The 24,843-nt window shown below is 40.8% G+C and overlaps 20 non-coding genes across 20 annotated transcripts; 8 read left to right on the plus strand and 12 right to left on the minus strand.

The window, feature by feature from the left end:
• Positions 1-306: 306 nt before the first annotated feature.
• On the minus strand, positions 307-380 carry trnat-agu (transfer RNA threonine (anticodon AGU)). The gene has a single exon. It is a non-coding gene; the product is annotated as a tRNA-Thr (tRNA).
• Positions 381-566: 186 nt separating this feature from the next.
• trnat-ugu (transfer RNA threonine (anticodon UGU)) lies at positions 567-640 on the minus strand. The gene has a single exon. It is a non-coding gene; the product is annotated as a tRNA-Thr (tRNA).
• A 746-nt stretch (positions 641-1,386) lies between these two features.
• Positions 1,387-1,475, minus strand: trnar-ucu (transfer RNA arginine (anticodon UCU)). The gene is given in 2 exon segments: positions 1,387-1,422; positions 1,439-1,475. It is a non-coding gene; the product is annotated as a tRNA-Arg (tRNA).
• Positions 1,476-1,908: 433 nt separating this feature from the next.
• On the minus strand, positions 1,909-1,982 carry trnat-agu (transfer RNA threonine (anticodon AGU)). Its single transcript has one exon. It is a non-coding gene; the product is annotated as a tRNA-Thr (tRNA).
• A 186-nt stretch (positions 1,983-2,168) lies between these two features.
• Positions 2,169-2,242, minus strand: trnat-ugu (transfer RNA threonine (anticodon UGU)). Its single transcript has one exon. It is a non-coding gene; the product is annotated as a tRNA-Thr (tRNA).
• A 746-nt stretch (positions 2,243-2,988) lies between these two features.
• trnar-ucu (transfer RNA arginine (anticodon UCU)) lies at positions 2,989-3,077 on the minus strand. Its single transcript is given in 2 exon segments — positions 2,989-3,024; positions 3,041-3,077. It is a non-coding gene; the product is annotated as a tRNA-Arg (tRNA).
• Positions 3,078-3,513: 436 nt separating this feature from the next.
• On the minus strand, positions 3,514-3,587 carry trnat-agu (transfer RNA threonine (anticodon AGU)). The gene has a single exon. It is a non-coding gene; the product is annotated as a tRNA-Thr (tRNA).
• A 9,529-nt stretch (positions 3,588-13,116) lies between these two features.
• trnai-aau (transfer RNA isoleucine (anticodon AAU)) lies at positions 13,117-13,190 on the minus strand. The gene has a single exon. It is a non-coding gene; the product is annotated as a tRNA-Ile (tRNA).
• Positions 13,191-13,292: 102 nt separating this feature from the next.
• On the minus strand, positions 13,293-13,364 carry trnaq-cug (transfer RNA glutamine (anticodon CUG)). Its single transcript has one exon. It is a non-coding gene; the product is annotated as a tRNA-Gln (tRNA).
• A 937-nt stretch (positions 13,365-14,301) lies between these two features.
• Positions 14,302-14,375, minus strand: trnai-aau (transfer RNA isoleucine (anticodon AAU)). Its single transcript has one exon. It is a non-coding gene; the product is annotated as a tRNA-Ile (tRNA).
• A 1,126-nt stretch (positions 14,376-15,501) lies between these two features.
• trnai-aau (transfer RNA isoleucine (anticodon AAU)) lies at positions 15,502-15,575 on the minus strand. The gene has a single exon. It is a non-coding gene; the product is annotated as a tRNA-Ile (tRNA).
• Positions 15,576-15,677: 102 nt separating this feature from the next.
• trnaq-cug (transfer RNA glutamine (anticodon CUG)) lies at positions 15,678-15,749 on the minus strand. Its single transcript has one exon. It is a non-coding gene; the product is annotated as a tRNA-Gln (tRNA).
• A 5,706-nt stretch (positions 15,750-21,455) lies between these two features.
• On the plus strand, positions 21,456-21,528 carry trnak-uuu (transfer RNA lysine (anticodon UUU)). The gene has a single exon. It is a non-coding gene; the product is annotated as a tRNA-Lys (tRNA).
• A 377-nt stretch (positions 21,529-21,905) lies between these two features.
• trnah-gug (transfer RNA histidin (anticodon GUG)) lies at positions 21,906-21,977 on the plus strand. The gene has a single exon. It is a non-coding gene; the product is annotated as a tRNA-His (tRNA).
• A 700-nt stretch (positions 21,978-22,677) lies between these two features.
• On the plus strand, positions 22,678-22,759 carry trnas-aga (transfer RNA serine (anticodon AGA)). Its single transcript has one exon. It is a non-coding gene; the product is annotated as a tRNA-Ser (tRNA).
• Positions 22,760-22,936: 177 nt separating this feature from the next.
• trnah-gug (transfer RNA histidin (anticodon GUG)) lies at positions 22,937-23,008 on the plus strand. Its single transcript has one exon. It is a non-coding gene; the product is annotated as a tRNA-His (tRNA).
• A 509-nt stretch (positions 23,009-23,517) lies between these two features.
• trnak-uuu (transfer RNA lysine (anticodon UUU)) lies at positions 23,518-23,590 on the plus strand. The gene has a single exon. It is a non-coding gene; the product is annotated as a tRNA-Lys (tRNA).
• A 118-nt stretch (positions 23,591-23,708) lies between these two features.
• trnas-uga (transfer RNA serine (anticodon UGA)) lies at positions 23,709-23,790 on the plus strand. Its single transcript has one exon. It is a non-coding gene; the product is annotated as a tRNA-Ser (tRNA).
• Positions 23,791-23,967: 177 nt separating this feature from the next.
• On the plus strand, positions 23,968-24,039 carry trnah-gug (transfer RNA histidin (anticodon GUG)). Its single transcript has one exon. It is a non-coding gene; the product is annotated as a tRNA-His (tRNA).
• Positions 24,040-24,739: 700 nt separating this feature from the next.
• trnas-uga (transfer RNA serine (anticodon UGA)) lies at positions 24,740-24,821 on the plus strand. Its single transcript has one exon. It is a non-coding gene; the product is annotated as a tRNA-Ser (tRNA).
• The last annotated feature ends 22 nt before the right edge of the window (positions 24,822-24,843 follow it).

The raw sequence follows: 24,843 nt of genomic DNA on the forward strand, positions 1-24,843 counted from the left end.
GACAGGCACTTTGACCAACTAAGCCACAGCGCCAAACGACCTCGACACAGGCTAAATGTTTAATTCCAAAAAAAAAAAAAAAACTAACAACGGTAGCGCTGCATGTGGGAATGTCTGGACTTGAAATATTAAAGTCCAATTGGTTAGGCATTACCACACTATGCTTTATAAAGGCATCGTCCAAAGCCCTCTTGAACGAGCAGCGTTCTTAAGGATTTGAGTTTTGTTAAGAAACCGACTGCTAAACATCCCGCTGCGTAAACACTCGTTACTCTTAACAAAAAGCAAACACGAAACCTGTACATTAGGCACTGCTGGGATTTGAACCCAGGATCTCCTGTTTACTAGACAGGCGCTTTGACCAACTAAGCCACAGCGCCAACGCTGAATAGGAGGCAAGACGTTTTTGCAGACAGAGACTAAAAAAAGACAGCAAGTCTTAAAATGGCAAGCAAAGAGGTTGTTTAACTCTATTTGTCGCACTATTCATTACGCCTCAAAGCTATACAATTTTATAATTAATTCCGGTGAGCTCTATAAAACAAGCACACGCACCACCTGGACTAAGGCGCTGCTGGGATTTGAGCCCAGGATCTCCTGTTTACAAGACAGGCGCTTTGACCAGCTAAGCAACAGCGCCACAGAAATTCACAGTAAGAGACATTTGCCCGATAACAAAAATCAAAGAAGAAAAAATAATACACAACAAAAACCAGCATGTCAGGATGCAGAAAATGCTGACAAGCCGGACGCGGTCTTTTAGAGTCTGGATGATCATGTCTCAAGCCTGACCATGTCATCCAAACCCAGAGTCAGCTCGCAAAATGGAAATCAGGACAAACATATGCTATCGGCCATTGAAAGAGTTTCAGATCAGAAAGCCACTCTCCCATCATCTGAGGGAAAGGTGCAGTTTGGATTTGAACCTAGCACCTGCTGTTCCCAAGACAGGTGCTCTGGCCAACTTAGTCTTAACACTAAAAGAAAAAACCTCTGGATACGATACTTCCAAACGCAGTTTCATCTAAGACAGTGGGGGTGAAGCTAAATTTACTGTGCTTTCTACTCAGTTACTTTGCACATGCATAAAGAGGCTCTTGTACGACAAATCCAAAAGGCGTGATCTCAACAATAGGTGGCAGTTACTTTTCCCCAAAACCACAGGTTGCCGACGAGTCATTCCTCAAGCCCACTAGGCCCTACACCGTTTTCTAATCTCCCTTATTTAAAACAGCTCAATTAAGTCATCGGCTTTATTGTAGAGTACCCCTAGTATCTGAGCCTGCACTGCGCAATGAAAGAAAGAAGCAAAACGGGATGGACAGATGCCTAAAATGTTAGAAACGCACCACACCTTAAGTCAGTGAAGAAAAAGAGCAAAGCTTGCGACTCTGGTGGGACTCGAACCCACAACCTTTGAATGGCTCAGCTCACAGCCTAGAAGTCCAATGCGCTATCCATTGCGCCACAGAGCCTAAGTGCTCTGCTTCCTCTAGAACTGTTGGACGGAAAGCACTTTTTAGTACTCTCTGGCCCGTGAAAGAACAGCCAACTGCGGACAAGGCACTGCTGGAATTCAAAGCCAGGATCTCCTGTTTACTAGACAGGCACTTTGACCAACTAAGCCACAGCGCCAAACGACCTCGACACAGGCTAAATGTTTAATTCCAAAAAAAAAAAAAAAACTAACAACGGTAGCGCTGCATGTGGGAATGTCTGGACTTGAAATATTAAAGTCCAATTGGTTAGGCATTACCACACTATGCTTTATAAAGGCATCGTCCAAAGCCCTCTTGAACGAGCAGCGTTCTTAAGGATTTGAGTTTTGTTAAGAAACCAACTGCTAAACATCCCGCTGCATAAACACTCGTTACTCTTAACAAAAAGCAAACACGAAACCTGCACATTAGGCACTGCTGGGATTTGAACCCAGGATCTCCTGTTTACTAGACAGGCGCTTTGACCAACTAAGCCACAGCGCCAATGCTGAATAGGAGGCAAGACGTTTTTGCAGACAGAGACTAAAAAAAGACAGCAAGTCTTAAAATGGCAAGCAAAGAGGTTGTTTAACTCTATTTGTCGCACTATTCATTACGCCTCAAAGCTATACAATTTTATAATTCATTCCTGTGAGCTCTATAAAACAAGCACACACACCACCTGGACTAAGGCGCTGCTGGGATTTGAGCCCAGGATCTCCTGTTTACAAGACAGGCGCCTTGACCAGCTAAGCCACAGCGCCACAGAAATTCACAGTAAGACACATTTGCCCGATAACAAAAATCGAAGAAGAAAAAATAATACACAACAAAAACCAGCATGTCAGGATGCAGAAAATGCTGACAAGCCGGACGCGGTCTTTTAGAGTCTGGATGATCATGTCTCAAGCCTGACCATGTCATCCAAACCCAGAGTCAGCTCGGAAAATGGAAATCAGGACAAACATATGCTATCGGCCATTGAAAGAGTTTCAGATCAGAAAGCCACTCTCCCATCATCTGAGGGAAAGGTGCAGTTTGGATTTGAACCTAGCACCTGCTGTTCCCAAGACAGGTGCTCTGGCCAACTTAGTCTTAACACTAAAAGAAAAAACCTCTGGATACGATACTTCCAAACGCAGTTTCATCTAAGACAATGGGGGGGAAGCTAAATTTACTGTGCTTTCTACTCAGTTACTTTGCACATGCATAAAGAGGCTCTTGTACGACAAATCCAAAAGGCATGATCTCAACAATAGGTGGCAGTTACTTTTCCCCAAAACCACAGGTTGCCGACGAGTCATTCCTCAAGCCCACTAGGCCCTACACCGTTTTCTAATCTCCCTTATTTAAAACAGCTCAATTAAGTCATCGGCTTTATTGTAGAGTACCCCTAGTATCTGAGCCTGCACTGCGCAATGAAAGAAAGAAGCAAAACGGGATGGACAGATGCCTAAAATGTTAGAAACGCACCACACCTTAAGTCAGTGAAGAAAAAGAGCAAAGCTTGCAACTCTGGTGGGACTCAAACCCACAACCTTTGAATGGCTCAGCTCACAGCCTAGAAGTCCAATGCGCTATCCATTGCGCCACAGAGCCTAAGTGCTCTGCATCCTCTAGAACTGTTGGACGGAAAGCACTTTTTAGTACTCTCTGGCCCGTGAAAGAACAGCCAACTGCGGACAAGGTACTGCTGGAATTCAAAGCCAGGATCTCCTGTTTACTAGACAGGCACTTTGACCAACTAAGCCACAGCGCCAAACGACCTCGACACAGGCTAAATGTTTAATTCCAAAAAAAAAAAAAAAAAAACTAACAATGGTAGCGCTGCATGTGGGAATGTCTGGACTTGAAATATTAAAGTCCAATTGGTTAGGCATTACCACACTATGCTTTATAAAGGCATCGTCCAAAGCCCTATTGAATGAGCAGCGTTCTTAGGGATTTGAGTTTTGTTAAGAAACCGACTGCTAAACATCCCGCTGCGTAAACACTCGTTACTCTTAACAAAAAGCAAACACGAAACCTGTACATTAGGCACTGCTGGGATTTGAACCCAGGATCTCCTGTTTACTAGACAGGCACTTTGACCAGCTAAGCCACAGTGCCACAGAAATTCACATTAAGAGACATTTGCCCGACAACAAAAATCGAAGAAGAAAAAATAATACACAACAAAAACCAGCTTGTCAGGATGCAGAAAATGCTGACAAGCCGGACGCGGTCCTTTAGAGTCTGGATGATCATGCCTCAAGCCTGACCATGTCATCCAAACTGTTGGAATATCTATCTCTATTCCATGCGTGTTCAAGAGAAAAGGTCAGGAGAGGTTTTTCTTCAATGACAAAAATATTAGTAATTTATTAGATACAAATGAATAGTTCGATGACAGAGCTCTGGGTTACGTTACCCCAATGCAATACAAGAATTACATTCAAGAGGTTCGCAACTGACTTACATTTCCTGACTCCAGTATATATATACACAACTGATCTTAACAGGTGGAGTTTTGGTTTAACGTCACTTATCAGTCATTCTGCAGTCCCTTGGCTCTTTGCAACCCCTGGACATTACTTCCTCTTTCTGCAACCTTTCTCTGCATACCCGAACTGAACACTTCCGTGCATCTTTAATATATTTCACAACTTCTACAAGCATCAGGACAACTTGTGACATGTCTAGACTACAGTTCTGGAACAAACCTAAATTTATTCTTATTCTGCTTTTTTCACTTGTCAGCAGTTATTCTAAAAAGTATACAGCACAGTAAAAAATAGGAAGTTTGTCTGGTCAAGACGTTTTATAATACAAAAGAGAAAGATTGATTAATCTGTTTTTAGTCTAAACATTTTTCTAATAAAAAATAATAAAAAGAATAAAAATAAAAATAAATTCCTTTTCTCCAACAATTCCCCTTTTCTGCTCCTCTCTGGAGCAGACAAAAACAAAATCAGATAATCAAATCCCCGCAAAAATGTCCAATTGTCATTACTGCAGGACTTTGCCTAAATCCCTGTTTTACCTCTTATTCAAAACAATCTTTAACATCCTAGTGCTTCTTCATTATGTTAAATGATGCCCAAAAACCCTTTTAACTCAATTTCTTTAACTTTTCTGGATTCAGTTCATAATTTCCACACTCTTGGTTCTCCTCTTCGGTGGTGCAGTCTCTTCCCTCTTGAAGTCACTCCGATATCTTCTTTTGCTAAGGATTATACTTGCTATATTCAGGCTTATTAATCCCAACACTCTTATTAACTTCCAATTATCCCATAATAAAAATGTTCCATTCTCATACACTTTATCAATAAAGGTAATTAATTTTTTCTTCTTCTTCTTCCCCACCAAAATTAAAATAAGAATGAGAATAATAAAAATGTAAATAAAATTTAAAAAATAAAATCTGATCAAAAGGAAATGCACTCCCATTGGAAATCCCACAGTATGAATAAAATCTAAGATCAACACTTGTGAAAATATTATTGGAATTAGAAATTCAAAATTCTAACAACATAATTCAAATAAGCAATTCACTAATACAAATTATAATCCCCCTGCTTAGTTCAGACTGAATTTCAACATTTTTAAGTCATTATTGAACCAAAATTACAATTGAGATTTAGGATGAAAAATCAACAGCTTCAAAGTAGGATTAAACTAACCAATTATTAAAATGAAAAGTTCAGAACTAAATCATAACAAGGTTATTAAACTAAGAACTCAGACTTGTCACCAAATTTTAAAACCAAAATTCAAACATATTTAAACTAGAGATTTTTTCTCTCAATGTCTTAAAATAGGAAAATCAATAACACAACAATGTGATTAAAATAAAATAAAAATCTTAAGAATCTCTGCAAACAAAAGGTTCAAAAACAACAATGGCTTAAAATAAAAATCTTAAAATGTCTTCAAATTAAAGATTTAAAAACAACAATGGCTCAAACTAAAATAATCTTAAAAAATGTGTTCAAATAAAAGAATTTTAAAATCGTCTTCAAATAAAAGAATCTTAAACTCATAAGAATGTGTTTAAAATAAAATTATCTTAAAAATGTCTTAAAATGAAAGATTCAAAAAGCATCTTAAAATAAAAGATTTTTTCATTGAAAATGAAAAATATAAATGCATTGAATGTCTTAAAATAAAAGATTATGAAAAAACTTACAAATGTCTTAAAATAATAGAACATTAGAAAGGTATTAAAATAAAATATAAAAAGCATAAAGATTTCTTAAAATAAAGTATAATGAAAAAAACATTAAGAATGTCTTCCCATAAAAGATAAAAAAATAATATGTCTAAAATAAAAGAATAAAAATAATTCAAAAAATTCCAAAAAACTAACGTGTGTAAAATAAAATAATTTTAAATTGTAATTGTGTTTCATTTTATTTTTTCTCAATTTTCTCCAATCTAATTGGTCCGATTCATTCATTTATTCATTCATTCATTTTCTTTAAGGCTTAGTTCCTTTATTAATCTGGGGTCACCACCGTCAGTAAAATGAACCGCCAACTTATCCAACATATGTTTTACACAGCGGATGCCCTTCCAGCTGCAACCCATCTCCGGGAAACGTCCATACACACTTAATCACACACTTTCTGTCAGATTGTCATATGCTAGTAAATCAGTCTTATTTTCTCTTTCTATTTTAGAATTTAATGTGGTTTTTGGTTTCCCTTTTTGTGTTGGCCTGTATCTAATATACAGTTGGCCTCATGCATTGGTGGTGCAGCGTGTTCAGCTCCCACACCAATACATGCTTACACACTCCAATTAGATATCAGATATCCCCTTTTTGTGTTTTATCCCCCTTTCGGCCTGGGCCTAGCTCCAGGCCGTTTTACACCCCTATATTGACTGTCAAGTTAATCCGGCCAGCCTCACACCTTCAGCAACCTGTTTAGAAAAGTCTGAAGTAAAGTTGTTAATTTGTCAAATTCTAATCTCTACATAAATAAGCTACTGCACGTCCAAGCTGCACCAGGTCCCCAAAACTGCAGTCCTGTAAACAATGCAAAAGTGATTAATTCCATTGTTTTGTTCCATAATGAACTAATACCCCTCAACATGATTTTTATCCAATTCAGTTTGGTCTGTGCACAGAATTTTGCCAATTGTGTTTAAATTTGTATCAATTTTTTCTACCTTTCCCTGTAATTATTAGTCTTACACCATCCCTAAATTCATGCTTCAGGCCCATTACTTGCTGCAATTTAAAATATTCATTATTTCAGTGTTTATCATTATCCAATCTAATTTTTACTCAACATCTATTTGTTTCTAAATCGTCTTTCATTAAACACTTCATCACTGTCTGACTGTCCTCTTTGCTTGCTGGCCACTCCTCTAGCAATTCACTATAGCTGTCAATCATGACTAGCACATATCTTTTTATTCACCTGTTTTCCCATATCTCTATAATCAATTGTAAACTCACCCTCATCCTTCTCTTGCAGTTTCTGATATCTCTAAATATAATTAAAGTCTTATTACCATGTCTTTTACAGTCACCAGTATATGGTTATATAAAATGGTTTATTTATTTAGTGATCTGACTCCACTTATCTCAGACACCACTCATCCTAATATTGAGGCGTGTCATCTAATCACCTATAATTTTTATTTACTTCCTTTAAATCTAGTTCCATATAAATGTCATATAGCACCTGCTTAATCCCAATCAATTAGATGTTTGCTTTTTTTCTGCAAGTAAAATTTCATCAACATGCTTAATCAACACCACTCTCTCCGATAATTCAAAAATCAATCACTTTACATTTTTTCATCAGTATGACCATATTTCTGCATACACTATTAACCTCAGCTTTTAAAATCTATTCTCCTTAATTGGTTCTAAATCATAAACTAAACACAATCTTCTTTTGTTTGTTGCTTTCTTGTAAAATTGTATTAAAATTAAATTAGTCACATCTATGTTTATAACTCAGATAAAATTTAGCTTAAATAAAATTTCTAAAACAGATTCCCTATGACCTTGTCTAGGTGTTTCTATTAATTGCTCAACGACAAACTACCTCTTCACTACGCTGGCTAATTTTACAATCCTCCATTTAGGTATTTCACTAATAATCAATCAGTTTTTGAATTTGACTCTACTTTTGATAATTCATTTTCTCAACTATTTACTTAGTTTGTTCTAATCATTTTTATGATTTTCTTTTGGCTACTAATTAGTTCTACGTCATTTCGGTTCAACTAGTTGCCCATACACTTTTTATATACTTTTATAAGCTGACTAAAAATCACTACATTTTCTTATTCGTTTCTTTCAGCTGTATTTTGACTTCATCATTAAACTTCTTCACATGGTTCACATGGTTTTCTTAAACTCTCTTATTCTGTTTCAATTCTTTTATCAGATTAGAACTATTAATTTTTACCCGATGACGTGAGTTCAGTTTTTCATGTTTCAATTTCTTCTTTACGCATAAAAAATTTTCTGTTACTAACCTTTTCTAGTTTTTAATATCCCATCTTAATTTAGATGATTCAACATAGTATTTAGCTTTTAGTAAATCTTTACTTAAATAATCAATTCCATCAAAATTTATAATTCAAATGACTTCTTCAGTTACCAATAGTTGTTTCTTCTTCTTTAGTCACCACCATACATTGCACTTCCTCCTATATCCTGTTCATGCCCTGTATCAGTAAACCTATGAAAATTTGCAAAAATAGTTAAATATCATTTCAACATTATACATTTAGAGATTCATTGTATATTTTCCTCTAAGCCTTTTTCTTAGTTATTATTTTCATAACAAAACCTTAATAAATTCTGTCTCCTTCATATTACCAGTCATCATATGGTCTCAAATGGTTCTTGACAGCACCCTGCCTCATACTTTACCCACAAGTTCCTTTTTCTGAGTGTCTGATCTCCAGACATATTTAGCAGTTCGCTGTGGTCCGGTTTGGAGGAGCCCACATTTCTGAGGCAGACCACTGATCTTTCACAGTGCCCCTCAATATTTGAATGCTCTAGGCCTTTCAAGCATCACTGCTCCACTCCACAATCATCTCACTCCACACCTGCCTACCTGTACAGGTGCCTAGTCTCGGCGACAAAAATTCCTGGCTTAGGTCGCTCCCGGTGGCCAACGAGAGTCTTACCCGTCTTTGGAATAATGTCTCATGGAGACCAGTTACTGCTCTTCTCCACTGCAACCTCCTTCTCAGTTTTCCTTCAGAACTTGGTATCTCTGATGTTAGGGAAACATGAACTCAAGAACCATGTGAGCCATTGAGACCACATTCTAGAGTTTAACCAATGAGACAGGTTTTATTAAGTTTAAAATCAATTTGACCTCCAATAATAGTTTTAAGTAAAGTTTGGCATCTTCACTCCCATCCACTCAGCACTATGGTCTGCTTAGTCTGCAGGCAAAGCTGTAGGGCACTATGATGGTGGAGACTAAAAAACAAGACACAGTTGGGTTATTATTCATAAAACACAAATTATGACATGGCCTACCATGTGATATAATTGTTCAACATTATTGCTATATCTCAGGGTTTATATTAGGCCTTGACCCCTCATGTTTGTTTAATATATATTTTTATATCTGAAATGCAATGTTTAATTATCGATTTCTTTCTTGGTGTTTATCCTTTTTAAATTTAGAAAAATTAAACTCACTTCATCTTGTTCATCCACATCCACTAAGTGTCCATGATTTTTCTTTGACCCTAGATGATGGCTTAGATAGTCTTATGCAGCTGACTTTCATAGATGAAAACAGCCAGTGTAAGCCATAACAATTTTTTTTTTAATCATTATTATTACTAATATTATTATTCTATTTAGTTTTTGCACCTAAACTCAATCTTGTCCTCTCACATCAAATCTCAGTTCCTCAAAGTGTTACTTCCTCAAAGTGTTACAAGTGCAACTATTTTTCTAGTTTCTATCTCATCGGTTTAATGTCTCTGTCTTTCTCTCTCTCTATGTATATAATATTTTTCAAATATATCTTAACATATTGTTGGAATTTCTATCTCTATTCCATGCGTGTTCAAGAGAAAAGGTCTGGAGAGGTTTTTCTTCAATGTCAAAAATCGTAACAATTTATTGGATACAAATGAATAATTCGATGACAGAGCTCTGGGTTACATTACCCCAATGCAATACAAGAATTACATTCAAGAGGTTTGCAACAAACATACATTTCCTGACTTCAGCATATATACACAACTGATCTTAACAGGTGGAGTTTTGGTGTTACGTCACTTGTCAGTCATTGTTCAGTCCTCCATTGGCCACACCTTCGACATACTTCCTCTTTTTCTATGAATTCTCTGCCCAACAACAAAGTATACATCTTTCTATGTTTTGTGTTCAGTTTTAACACCTCTCTTCAGACAGGAAGTTTCTGCAGAGCTGAATTTAATTTTGGACCCGCATGTATCTACTTCTGCAAAAATGCTAATTAGTATGCACAGCACTCACCCACAACATTAGAAGTTCAGTTAATATATGACCCTTACATGACCAATACAAATAATTGTTTGATTAAAAGAAAAAGAGACAATAATAATAAAAAACTGATTGCTATTTTACAACACAACCTACCACAACTCTTAACCCAACCTCACAGTAACAAACCTCCATGTGGGTTTCATTGATTCAATGTCTTGTACATGGCACAGAATACAACCTATTGCAGTTTATTAAAATCACACCTACCCCAGCCCTAGGCCCAACCTCAAAGTAACCCGCTATGTTTTATTCAATTTTACACCTACCCCAACCCTAAACACAACCTCAGAGTAACCAGTTTTATTTTTATTTATTTTTATGAATGTCTACTACAGCTACATCAATCGCAAACCCAGCCTACGTGTGTCATAACTGCCGACCCCTTAGAGGTCATCCAGCCAACTTGCAGTGTAATCTCCTCCACTTGTAGGTCTCTGAGCTGCAGCAACACCTAAGTGCTCTGACACAGAGACACAAAAGACTTTTAACCTCCTCTTGGAGAGGAGAGAGTCTCCGACCCTGGATCTCAGGTCTTCCATGGAGGGACTGTCAGGAATCCTGTAAGAGCATCCCATTCACACAACCTCTTGCCATAAAAAAACAAAGCAGAATGTGTGGTGAAGGAACTCCGGGTTGACAGAGCCTTGTCCTTGCTTCAAGCAATGTGCTAACAAAGTGCTGAACAGAGTGGCACAAAGGATAGCGCTTATGACTATGGATTAGAAGTTTCTCGGTTATGGAAACCAAGAAACTGTGTATGAGAGAATGCGTAAGTGTATGAGTGGCACTTGTTCAAGCGGAGCAGGGACGTGCCAGCGATCAGAAAGAACTGGAGTTTGTGCCAAGACTGGGTTTTAAAAGTGGCAATTTCCATATGGTCTAGCAATCAGGATTCCTGATTTTCACCCAGGTGACCCGGCTTCGACTCCCGGTATGGGAAGGCTTAAGTACTTTTGCTCCTGTCCTTTTTGGCCAGCGGTCGGACTGCAGCTACCTTATAGGGTGTGGTTGTGGAACTGCTACGTAAGACTTCGATAGGTCAGTTGGTAGAGTGTAGGACTGTAGGACCAATTCTTAGGTCGCAGGTTCGATTTCAGCTCAAAGGATGTATTTTGTGCTCAGAGCCGCTTTCTTGCCTTTGCGAAGATATCATCGGCACCACTGCTCGAAGTTCACCATGGAGGTGAAAAGGAAGTTCCCTGACCAGGAATCGAACTCGGGCCACGGCGGTGAGAGCGCCGAATCCTAATTACTAGACCACCAGGCTAGACCATCAAGCCTAGCTGTGGGCTTCCACCCAGGTGTGCTGCAGCTGCTCTGACAAAAATAACTCTTTAATAACATTTGCAACCTCCTCCTGGAGAAGAGAAAGTCTCAGAGCCTGGATCACAGTTCTTCTTGGGAGGGACTGTCACATGCTCTGTGTTAGAGCATCCTATCGACACCACAACTTGCCATGACAAGAAAGCACAGCAAGCGTTGAAGGAACTGCATGTTGACCGAGCCGTGTCCTCTTTCCAAGCAGCATGCTAATGAGCACTGCTGACGCAGACTGGGCCAGTGGCGCATACTGCCACCTGTAATTCGTGGTTATTCTTGGTTACACCGGCCAATCACGGTCCGAGTTAGAACCAAGATTTTTTTTAATTCTTGGTTACGCTGGCCAATCTTGTCCCGAGCTGGAACCAAGATTCACCCTATTCTTGGTTACGGCAGCCAATCATGTTCCGAGTTACAATGAACGCTATGGCCAATCAGAGCCCTTATAACATTCATGATTTGTACAGTATTAACAGATTTCGTTGTGGATTAATTCGGACAACAATTACAAAGTAAGTATTTTTATAACAAGTTGGTTTAAATGAATAACCATTACAGTAACATTAATTACAACAACACAATTATTATATGATTGTTATAGATGTTATATGACGTTGTTTGTTAAGATTAATGTTAGCCGACCAAGCACACTGTACAGTTTTACTACAAACATTTTAATGCAGTTATTATACATTACTTCACTTTATATTGTCATTTACTACCATAGTTACAATAATGCCCGTGCATTATTCTCACACATTAATGAATCACTTCACTAATAATAAATATAAGGCTCAATTCATCAGTCATTAATTATAAACAAATAGTATAATGACGCTCACATATCACTACATCAGTAATCATAAACTAATCTAATAATGCTCACGCATAATACATCACTAATTATAAAGCATAAAACAATATGGATCACGCATGATTGCATCACTAATAATAATGATCCATATTAATTAATTAATAACTGCATTAAAATGTTAACTGTAAATTAAAATGTAGTAAAACTGTACAGTTTGCTTGGTCGGCTAACATTAATCTTACCAAATAACGTTATAAAACATCTATAACAATCATATAATAATTATGTTGTAGTAATTAACGTTACTGTAATGGTTATTCATTTAACCACCTTGTTAAAAAAATACTTACTTTGCAATTGGTTTCCGAATTAATCCGCGACGAAATCTTTTATTACAGTACAAATCATGGGTGGTATAAGGGCTCTGATTGGCCATAGCGTTCATTGTAACTCAGAACACGATTGGCTGCCTTAACCAAGAATAGGGTGAATCTTGGTTCCAGCTCACAAAGTGATTGGCCGGTGTGACCAAGAATAACCACGACTTACAGGTGGCAGTATGAGCTAACCGGCCATTTACTGCCAAGCTTAATAAAAGTCTTCCAGTTGGTGCTGCCCGGACTAAAGAAAAAAAATGTAAAAAAAAAAAAAAAATTATAAAACGGCCTTGCCAGAAAGTAGCAGAATGTCAATACAAGGCGGTGGCAATGTGCATTGATTTCTGAGTAACTCGTCATTCTGCATGCAGGGCTCCTCACACGTTTACTGGAGCAGGACCAGGTAGGGCCTTCAGTCACCTGCCCCTTGTGCACAAAATAGAACAACAGCACTGTTTTACAACCCCAGGATCGAACCAGGGACCTTTAGATCTTCAGTCTAACACTCTCCCAACTGAGCTATTTCGACTGCCTTTTCACAAGTATCCTGCAGCATTCATGTCTGTGAGACTAAGCAGAATCCTGAAATGCCTCTGAGGCTTTAAAAGGGTAAAAATTTGGCCAGTACGGGGATCGAACCCGCGACCTTAGCATTATTAGCACTACGCTCTAACCAGCTGAGCTAACCGGCCACTTTCTGCCATGTTTGCTAAAAAGCTCAGAGTAACTGTCATTTTCTTCAAGAGATAAGAATGCTATTCCAGCTTTTTTTGTGCGGTGCTGGTAAAAAAACAAGGTCCCACCGAGATTTGAACTCGGATCGCTGGATTCAGAGTCCAGAGTGCTAACCATTACACCATGGAACCTCAAGTCTTCTGCTTGGTGCTGCTCGGGCTAAAGAGAAAATAATGTAAAAAACAAAAAGGCCTAGCCAGAAAGTAGCAGAATGTCAATACAAGGCAGTGCCAATGTGCATTGATTTCTGAGTAACTCGTCATTCGGCATGCAGGGCTCCTCACACGTTTACTGGAGCAGGACCAGGTAGGGCCTTCAAAAGAAAAGCGCACTATTCCAGGCATTTTGACGACTAAACGGCAGGCAGGGCAAAGAGGCCACCACAGAGCAAATGTGATCTTTTTTTTCTATTTTGACCACGTTGAAAATCGCCAATTATTGATTGCTTTGAGGGGAATTAGCTCATGGTTAAGCGCTCGCTTTGCATGGGAGAGGTAGCGGGAACAATGACTGCATTCTCCACCTCTGTTTTCATGCCTTTTTACATTGACTTTTATTGCAAAGCTGGTGGCACCTTGAGGGTTTAAAGCGAAACTACTTACGTCAGCTTTGCCGGTTTCTGTGTAGTACATATCATTGCAACCCATCAGAAGCCCTATCAAGTCACAGTTTTCTTTTATTCAGCAGCGTGTCCGCAGTGGGACATCAAAGCGCTAAATACATAGCATTATAGAGTGCTGTCGATCAGGCCATTGGAATCATCGCCAGAAGCAACGTGACCATCTGGGAGGAAGATAGTGTTTTGGTCAAGTGGAAGCAGGTGGACTTAAGGGTGAAGCAGCTAGGCTTTTTGGGTGACTTTCAGTCACCTGACCCTTGTGCACAAAATAGAACAACATTACTGTTTTGCCAAAATCCAGGATCAAACCAGGGACCTTTAGATCTTCAGCTTAACGCTCTCCCAACTGAGCAATTTCGGCTGGCTTTTCACAAGAATCCTGCAGCATTCATGTCTGTGAGACTAAGCAGAATCCTGAAATGCCTCTGAGGCCTTAAAGGGTAACAGTTTGGCCAGTACGGGGATCGAACCCGCGACCTTGGCGTTATTAGCACCACGCTCTAACCAGCTGAGCTAACCGGCCACTTTCTGCCATATTTGCTAAAAAGCTCAGAGTAACTGTCATTTTCTTCAAGAGATAAGAATGCTATTCCAGCTTTTTTTGTGCGGTGCTGGTAAAAAAACAAAGTCCCACCGAGATTTGAACTCGGATCGCTGGATTCAGAGTCCAGAGTGCTAACCATTCACCATGGAACCTCAGGTCTTCTGCTTGGTGCTGCCCGGGCCAAAGATAAAATAATGTAAAAATCAAAAAAAAAAGAAAGAAAACGGCCTTGCCAGAAAGTAGCAGAATGTCAATACAAGGCAGTGCCAATGTGCATTGATTTCTGAGTAACTCGTCATTCGGCATGCAGGGCTCCTCACACGTTTACTGGAGCAGGACCAGGTAGGGCCTTCAAAAGAAAAGCGCACTATTCCAGGCATTTTGACGACTAAACGGCAGGCAGGGCAAAGAGGCCACCACAGAGCAAATGTGATCTTTTTTTTTCTATTTTGACCACGTCGAAAATCGCCAATTATTGATTGCTTTGAGGGGAATTAGCTCATGGTTAGGCGCTCGCTTTGCATGGGAGAGGTAGCAGGAACAATGACTGCATTCTCCACCTCTGTTTTCATGCCTTTTTACATTGGCTTTTATTGCAAAGCTGGTGGCACCTTGAGGGTTTAAAGCGAAACTACTTACGTCAGCTTTGCCGGTTTCTGTGTAGTACATATCATTGCAACCCTTCAGAAGCCCTATCAAGTCACAGTTTTCTTTTATTCAGCAGCGTGTCCGCAGTGGGACATCAAAGCGCTAAATACATAGCATTATAGAGTGCTGTCGATCAGGCCATTGGAATCATCGCCAGAAGCAACGTGACCATCTGGGAGGAAGATAGTGTTTTGGTCAAGTGGAAGCAGGTGGACTTAAGGGTGAAGCAGCTAGGCTTTTTGGGTGACTTTCAGTCACCTGACCCTTGTGCACAAAATAGAACAACATCACTGTTTTGCCAAAACCCAGGATCGAACCAGGGACCTTTAGATCTTCAGTTTAACGCTCTCCCATCTGAGCAATTTCGGCTGCCTTGTCACAAGAATCCTGCAGCATTCGTGTCTGTGAGACTAAGCAGAATTCTGAAATGCCTCTGAGGCCTTAAAGGGTAAAAGTTTGGCCAGTACGGGGATCAAACCCGCGACCTTGGCGTTATTAGCACCACGCTCTAACCAGCTGAGCTAACCGGCCACTTTCTGCCATGTCTGCTAAAAAGCTCAGAGTAACTGTCATTTTCTTCAAGAGATACGAATGCTATTCCAGCTTTTTTTGTGCGGTGCTGGTAAAAAAACAAGGTCCCACCGAGATTTGAACTCGGATCGCTGGATTCAGAGTCCAGAGTGCTAACCATTACACCATGGAACCTCAAGTCTTCTGCTTGGTGCTGCCCGGGCCAAAGAGAAAATAATGTAAAAAAAAAAAATAAATTAAAAAAATTGCCTTGCCAGAAAGTAGCAGAATGTCAATACAAGTCAATGTGCATTGATTTCTGAGTAACTCGTCATTTGGCATGCAGGGCTCCTCACACGTTTACTGGAGCAGGACCAGGTAGGGCCTTCAAAAGAAAAGCGCACTATTCCAGGCCATTTGACGACTAAACGGCAGGCAGGGCAAAGAGGCCACCACAGAGCAGATGTGATCTTTTTTTTTTTTTTTTTTGACCACGCCAAAAACTACCAATTTGAATTTTTCCGAGGGGAATTAGCTCAAATGGTAGAGCGCACGCTTAGCATAGAAAGGGGCCCAATCTTCTCGTTCACTCGCAAGCGAACAAGCCGCAAAAAACGGAAAAATGCGACAAATTTCGCTTGCAGTAGTGTTCGCGGCTTTGTGACTGTGCAAAATGTGGTATTTTGGTTGCATATTGCATGTCATTCTAAATGTCATTTTTTTGCATGCTGGATTCGAACACACGATCTGTGTAACACAATATCCAATCAGTGTCGGTTTCAGTGGAGCCAATCAGCTGCGCTCTTATTGAAATTTTACTGACGTAACACAGGCAATTATATTGATATTACTATTATTATGTGGATATTGTTCTTAAAGAGCATATTACGTTAATTAAAAATGAATGAAAATGTTTCAATTAAACATATGTATGCTTGTTTATGTATATATAAGTATATTATATATATTTATGTATTAATATATATATATATATATATATATATATATATATATATATATATATATATATATATATTAATATATGTTATATTTCTTTATGTAATAACTTTAAATGAATGCACACAAAAACAAGTAATATGCAAAATGGTTTATTAAAATGAATACAAATATTAAAATCGCAAAACAATTTTAAAAATGTAAAAAACAAAATAAAAACATATCTTAATATATAAACTATATAATATACAATAAATAAAAACAATACAATATATATTTATTTATTATGCACATATAATATATTAAAACAATACTATATATAAATATATTTATTTATTATACACATTATATAAAAACAATACTCTCTATATATATTTATTTTTATATACACAATATATTAAACAAAAATATAAATAAATAATAAAATGCAAGAGTGGGGGCACGTAATATATAAAATATAGTATTTAAGCAATGTATAAAATGTTATTTTTTTAAGAAATATAAATATATTTTTACATAAAATGCACACAAATATTAAATAAGTACACACAAGACAAAATAAGAGTGGGCGTATAAGTGCCACTTTAAAATGCTAAATATTAACACACAAAAATTAAATAAAATGAGAGAGAGAGAGAGTACCCATGTAACATTTACAAAAATATATACAGCAATTTGTCCTTTATTCTGGAGCTGGAGTTTGTCCTTTATTTTGCTGGCGCTGTTCTGCCAACCAGTCCTCTAAGGATTTGCCATTTGAAGTTTGCAGGCAAAATGTGGCATTACCAAATCGGCTATGGCCAAACTCATTAGTCTTTGGTTGCCCACATTTGCTGCAAACATTAAAAGTAACTGCACGCACATACTTCCTTTTGTGGACTCCACTTTCCTTCTCCTGTTCCCATCTGCGCCTGTTCCTCTGGGTTTAGGTGCAGGTGGAGCAGGTGCAGGTGGAGGAACAGCAGGTGCAGGTGGAGCAGGTGCAGGCGAAGGAACAGCAGGTGCAGGTGGAGGAACAGCAGGTGCAGGTGAAGCTGGGACTGCACTGGAAGTTGGTGCAGCAAATGATGGAATCACCATTGACACACTCATGTCTGGGTTAAAAACAAGTGTGCCAAACAATGATCCAGGTCCTGAAATGGGCTGCACAACACCTGGTGCTGTGGGGGGTGGTGCAATGGGGCACACCGTGCTGGGGGTCGGTGGAAAGGAGCACACCGTGGTGGGGGCAGATACAATGAGGCGCACTGTGGTGGGGGCCGGCGCAATAGGGCGCACTGTGGTGGAGGCTGGTATGATGGGGCACACTGTGGTGGAGGCTGGCGAGATGGGGCGCACTGTGGTGAAGGTCGGTGTGACGGGGCACACCATGGTAGGGGCTGGTGCAATGTGGCAGACTGTGGTGGGGGTTGGCGCGATGGGGCATACCTTCATGGGGGCCGGTGGAAAGGAGCACACCGTGGTGGCATCCGGCAGGAAGGAGCAAACTGTGGTGGTTGCAGAAGCAGACTTTCGACCAGGTCGAAGAAGAGGTGCCTGTCCTTCTTTATTTGGAGGAAAGACAAACTGGTGTTTGGGGCCTGATGTTGTCGGTGCCTCGTCCAATTTTCCCCTCGGCAAAAGAAGCTGCGTAGCTGCCACAGCAATTGGATCAATTGGAGTCAGTCCCTGAGGGAGTACACTCATTTCCTGATCCTTTTGCCTCCGTTGAAACCTGATAATAAATGATATGTATTATTCATATATATTAATTTGGAAGTATTCAGGTAATTTAAAGAAAATAATGTGCTTTGCTTACCACTGAATGAGCGTCTTCTGATTTAGCTCAAAAAGCTGGATCACTGTTTCATCCATCAGCCTGCGACTGCCAAGCACCAGATCCCGGATGTGGTGGTAATCGGTCAGTATTTTAGACCACCTGTGCGTGCGAACACCAGCCTTCTTGGAAGTGGACTTGTGTAAGGCACACAGCTTTGTACAAATGGCCTCAACCAAGCGGCTGGTGCTAGGCCACTGTGCTGGACCCTCAGGATGTCCAATCAGACAGCGCTTGACGCTCTCCACACCTGGAGTGACTCCGGAGCGCTTCGATGCCTTAAAGCGCCCATGTGTCAGCTGAGGCTGATGTTGAGGCTGGTAGTTGATGCGCTGTTTATCAACATCCAGGAGAGCTGTCCACAGCTGGATGGCCTCTGTCACCTGCAGGTCAGTGAGGTAAGGAGCCTCACGAAGACCTACCAAATAAGCAGCCAGATCCTGCACCTTGTCCCACCTAGCAATGCCATCAGGTCCAATGACTACTCCCTGGTAAATACAGAATAAATTTAGTATATGTGGAATAAAAAAAGACTAAATAAAATTAAGTTCTTAATATATCTTACCTGAGCCTCAACAGAGAGACTGTCTCCAGACTTGGATGGCTGTGACGGCACTGAGGGGGCTGGGCTAGGAAGCTGTCCTTCTCCACCAGCTGATGTGGACGGCTCAGCCAGTAATGCTGGGGACTGAGGCAGAGGCGAAGATGAGGGGCTGTTTCTGAGATCACGGCAGGGGTCATCCTCATACAGCACTGGAACTGTGATGTCCTCCATGATCTCCTCCTCAAACCCGTCATCTTGTAGATCCCCGTCATCTACTTCCTCCACCAGCCTGTCTTCCTCCTCTGGGTTCTGGAGCACCGGAGTCAGGGTTTTGCCGGTCTGGCTGTAAAGGTGCTCCATTCCCAGCAATTCACCTTAAAAAAATATAACAATAAAAAAACATATATTAAATAAAACTAATGATAAAATAAACATTTAGATTACCATTTTGTGTAGTACATTAAAAGCTTAATGAATAACTTCCATAACTAATTAATGGATTTCTTGCCTGTATATGCTTTAGGAGGGTGATAGCGGTTATCCCAGGGCTTGCGTCCTGAGACATATCTTTTGGTGGACAATGAGCATTGTGTTTTTCCTCTCTCTCTCCCTGCAGGTAACTGTGTCCACCTGGTAGCAATCATTGGATCTTTCTAGAGAGGAGAGAGAGCATTTAACCTGAGCTGCACTTCAAACCAGTGTTGGTGGTGTTAAGTGCAGTGGCTGAGCTTTTCTCCAAATTCAGACCTGACTCATGAGGTGAACCGATCAATTCTTTTTCCGGCTCTAAATGCGTATGATGGGCTCATGATGCACGAGTGACTCAGACCCAATAGAGGAATCAAGAGATGAACGGATAAATTCTTTTTCCAGCTCTAAACGCGTATGATTGACCCGTGAGGAACGAATGACTGAAATCCGATAGAGGACTCGAGAGATGAACGGATCAATTATTTTTTTCGGCTCTAAACGCGTATTATTGGCCCGTGAGGAACCATTGACTCAGACCCGATAGAGGACTCGAGAGATGAACGGATCAAATATTTTTCCTGCTCTAAACGCGTATGATTGGCCCGTAATGAACGAGTGACTCAGACCCGATAGAGGACTCGAGAGGTGAACGGATCAAATCTTTTTCGGCTCTAAACGCATATGATTGGTTTCTGCCTTTCCGCAATGAACGACACGAAATGTGATGAAGACTTGAAATAACGATACCACCTGCACAAATGTACGCACGCGCAAATTAACAAATCACTCCCTGAGAGGACTTGTAGTTCCCAAATCATATTGAAGATTCGTTTAAAATGAACGAAATGTTCATGATCGACCCATTACTAAACCTGGTTAGATACCTGCTCCAGTCGGGGATTGAACCTTGTGATCTACCCAAAGTGTTATTTATGGACATATTTCTTGAACCAGTACTGTTATATATGCATTGAGTAGTTTCTGGTGGGCAAAAAATACAAAATATAACCTTAATTTCGCTTCTTTCTTTCTCAATTTCTCAAATTTTCTTATTTTTCTTGTGCTTTTTTCTTCCCCTTCCAAAACAGACTATTGTTCCCCAGCTTTAGCGGAGTCGGTAGAGGGTCCAGGGTTCAAGTCCGTGTTCGGGCATGAGAGACTCTTTGTGGAGCCACAGCTTTTGCCGTTGAGCTATCGCTTGCTAAAAGTTTCATCTGAATGCACAACACGTGTACTAGGCATGAGGACATGGGAGAACAGGCAGTCTTGTAGTCATGGCTAAGTGGTTAAGGCGATCGACTAGAAATCCGTTGGGGTATTCTCCCGCAGGTTCAAGTTCTGCCAACTATACCCACATCCTGTTCCTTTTTAAAATTGCAGCAGTCATCAATGTTTGCATTTCCATTGTTTCTTGGGAAAAGCGTTGTGTTGGTAGGAGGAGAAAAACAACAGTGTGTTCTCACTGAAGAGAAAGGGGCATATCACATGGAGGAACATACCACACAAGAGCCACAGCGGCAATCCTGTAGCTCGCTGTGATCGTATAGTGGTTAGTGTTCTGCATTGTGGCCACAGCAACCCTGGTTCAAATACGTGTCATGGCATGTTTTTCAAGGCGACATTGGTGTTGCACTCTGTGTTGCCATCCATAATCTCCAGCCTCCTTTTAGTGCAGGCTGTGCTAATGGCACATCCTGAATGTTTACGTTTCCTAAAGTGTGGAAGACTAGGGATATGATATAAGAGAAATAGGATCTTTGATGCCAGCATGCTGTGTAGATAAGTACTGATCAAGTCACGCTTCTAAGGCATGGAAGGAATCTTTTCAATTGTTGAGTGTCCATTCATTGCCACAACAGCAGAAAGACATTCTGCAGTTATCATTGATCTATTTAATGTCTCCTACATGACATGAAGTCCAAACTATTGTGTTGTACTGATGTCTACACCTACAAAAACCATAAACCCAACCTCAAAGTAACCTGTCGTGTTTTAGCAACCTCCACACCAACCATAAGCTTAAAACCCCATCTCACGGTAAACTTTAGTGTACTGTAAAGGTCTGCGCCGACCACAGCCCAAACCTTGCCTACTTGTAAATTACTGTTGTGGAGCCCGGATAGCTCAGTCGGTAGAGCATCAGACTTTTAATCTGAGGGTCCAGGGTTCAAGTCCCTGTTCGGACGTGTGACGCTCATTTTGTGGAGCCACAGCTTTTGCTGTTGAGCTATCGCTTGATGAAAGTTTCATCTGGATGCACAATATGTGTACTAGGCATAAAGAAATGGCAGTACAGTCAGTCTTGTAGTCGTGGCCGAGTGGTTAAGGTGATGGACTAGAAATCCATTGCGGTCTCCCTGCACAGGTTCGAATCCTGCCGACTACGTCCTCCCCCTTTTTAAAATTGCAGCAGTCGTCAATTGTTTGCATTTCCATTGTTTCTTGGGAAAAGCGTTGTGCTGGTAGGAGGAGAAAAACAACAGAGTGTTCTCACCGAAGAGAAAGGGGCTTATCACAGGGAGGAACATACCACACATAGGTCACAACGGCTGTTTCATAGCTCGCCGTGATCGTATAGTGGTTAGTACTCTGCGTTGTGGCCGCAGCAACCCCGGTTCGAATCCGGGTCACGGCAGGTTTTTCAAGGTGACATTGGTGTCGCACTCTGTGTTGCCATCCGTTATCTCCAGCCTTCTTTTAGTGCAGGCTGTGCTAATGGCACGTCCTGAATGTTTACGTTTCCTAAAGTGTGGAAGACTAGGGATATGATATAAGAGAAATAGGATCTTTGATGCCAGCATGCTGTGTAGATAAGTACTGATCAAGTCACGCTTCTAAGGCATGGAAGGAATCTTTTCAATTGTTGAGTGTCCATTCATTGCCACAACAGCAGAAAGACATTCTGCAGTTATCATTGATCTATTTAATGTCTCCTACATGACATGAAGTCCAAACTATTGTGTTGTACTGATGTCTACACCTACAAAAACCATAAACCCAACCTCAAAGTAACCTGTCGTGTTTTAGCAACCTCCACACCAACCATAAGCTTAAAACCCCATCTCACGGTAAACTTTAGTGTACTGTAAAGGTCTGCGCCGACCACAACCCAAAGCTTGCCTACTTGTAAATTACTGTTCTGGAGCGCGGATAGCTCAGTCTGTAGAGCATCAGACTTTTAATCTGAGGGTCTAGGGTTCAAGTCCCTGTTCGGGCGTGTGACGCTCATTTTGTGGAGCCACAGCTTTTGCTGTTGAGCTATTGCTTGATGAAAGTTTCATCTGGATGCACAATATGTGTACTAGGCATAAAGAAATGGCAGTACAGTCAGTCTTGTAGTCGTGGCTGAGTGGTTAAGGCGATGGACTTGAAATCCATTGGGGTCTCCCCGCGCAGGTTCGAATCCTGCCGACTACGGCCTCCCCCTTTTTAAAATTGCAGCAGTCGTCAATTGTTTGCATTTCCATTGTTTCTTGGGAAAAGCGTTGTGCTGGTAGGAGGAGAAAAACAACAGAGTGTTCTCACTGAAGAGAAAGGGGCTTATCACAGGGAGGAACATACCACACATAGGTCACAACGGCTGTTTCATAGCTCGCCGTGATCGTATAGTGGTTAGTACTCTGCGTTGTGGCCGCAGCAACCCCGGTTCGAATCCGGGTCACGGCAGGTTTTTCAAGGTGACATTGGTGTCGCACTCTGTGTTGCCATCCGTTATCTCCAGCCTTCTTTTAGTGCAGGCTGTGCTAATGGCACGTCCTGAATGTTTACGTTTCCTAAAGTGTGGAAGACTAGGGATATGATATAAGAGAAATAGGATCTTTGATGCCAGCATGCTGTGTAGATAAGTACTGATCAAGTCACGCTTCTAAGGCATGGAAGGAATCTTTTCAATTGTTGAGTGTCCATTCATTGCCACAACAGCAGAAAGACATTCTGCAGTTATCATTGATCTATTTAATGTCTCCTACATGACATGAAGTCCAAACTATTGTGTTGTACTGATGTCTACACCTACAAAAACCATAAACCCAACCTCAAAGTAACCTGTCGTGTTTTAGCAACCTCCACACCAACCATAAGCTTAAAACCCCATCTCACGGTAAACTTTAGTGTACTGTAAAGGTCTGCGCCGACCACAACCCAAAGCTTGCCTACTTGTAAATTACTGTTCTGGAGCCCGGATAGCTCAGTCGGTAGAGCATCAGACTTTTAATCTGAGGGTCTAGGGTTCAAGTCCCTGTTCGGGCGTGTGACGCTCATTTTGTGGAGCCACAGCTTTTGCTGTTGAGCTATTGCTTGATGAAAGTTTCATCTGGATGCACAATATGTGTACTAGGCATAAAGAAATGGCAGTACAGTCAGTCTTGTAGTCGTGGCCGAGTGGTTAAGGCGATGGACTTGAAATCCATTGGGGTCTCCCCGCGCAGGTTCGAATCCTGCCGACCACGGCCTCCCCCTTTTTAAAATTGCAGCAGTCGTCAATTGTTTGCATTTCCATTGTTTCTTGGGAAAAGCGTTGTGCTGGTAGGAGGAGAAAAACAACAGAGTGTTCTCACTGAAGAGAAAGGGGCTTATCACAGGGAGGAACATACCACACATAGGTCACAACGGCTGTTTCATAGCTCGCCGTGATCGTATAGTGGTTAGTACTCTGCGTTGTGGCCGCAGCAACCCCGGTTCGAATCCGGGTCACGGCAGGTTTTTCAAGGTGACATTGGTGTCGCATTCTGTGTTGCCATCCGTTATCTCCAGCCTTCTTTTAGTGCAGGCTGTGCTAATGGCACGTCCTGAATGTTTACGTTTCCTAAAGTGTGGAAGACTAGGGATATGATATAAGAGAAATAGGATCTTTGATGCCAGCATGCTGTGTAGATAAGTACTGATCAAGTCACGCTTCTAAGGCATGGAAGGAATCTTTTCAATTGTTGAGTGTCCATTCATTGCCACAACAGCAGAAAGACATTCTGCAGTTATCATTGATCTATTTAATGTCTCCTACATGACATGAAGTCCAAACTATTGTGTTGTACTGATGTCTACACCTACAAAAACCATAAACCCAACCTCAAAGTAACCTGTCGTGTTTTAGCAACATCCACACCAACCATAAGCTTAAAACCCCATCTCACGGTAAACTTTAGTGTACTGTAAAGGTCTGCGCCGACCACAACCCAAACCTTGCCTACTTGTAATTTACTGTTGTGGAGCCAGGATAGCTCAGTCGGTAGAGCATCAGACTTTTAATCTGAGGGTCCAGGGTTCAAGTCCCTGTTCGGGCGTGTGACGCTCATTTTGTGGAGCCACAGCTTTTGCCGTTGAGCTATCGCTTGATGAATTTTTCATCTGGATGCACAATATGTGTACTAGGCATAAAGAAATGGCAGTACAGTCAGTCTTGTAGTCGTGGCCGAGTGGTTAAGGCGATGGACTTGAAATCCATTGGGGTCTCCCCGCGCAGGTTCGAATCCTGCCAACCACGGCCTCCCCCTTTTTAAAATTGC

The sequence above is a fragment of the Danio rerio genome, chromosome 4, assembly GCF_052040795.2.
Source record: "Danio rerio strain M-AB ecotype USA chromosome 4, GRCz13ab, whole genome shotgun sequence".
Lineage (NCBI taxonomy): Eukaryota > Metazoa > Chordata > Actinopteri > Cypriniformes > Danionidae > Danio > Danio rerio.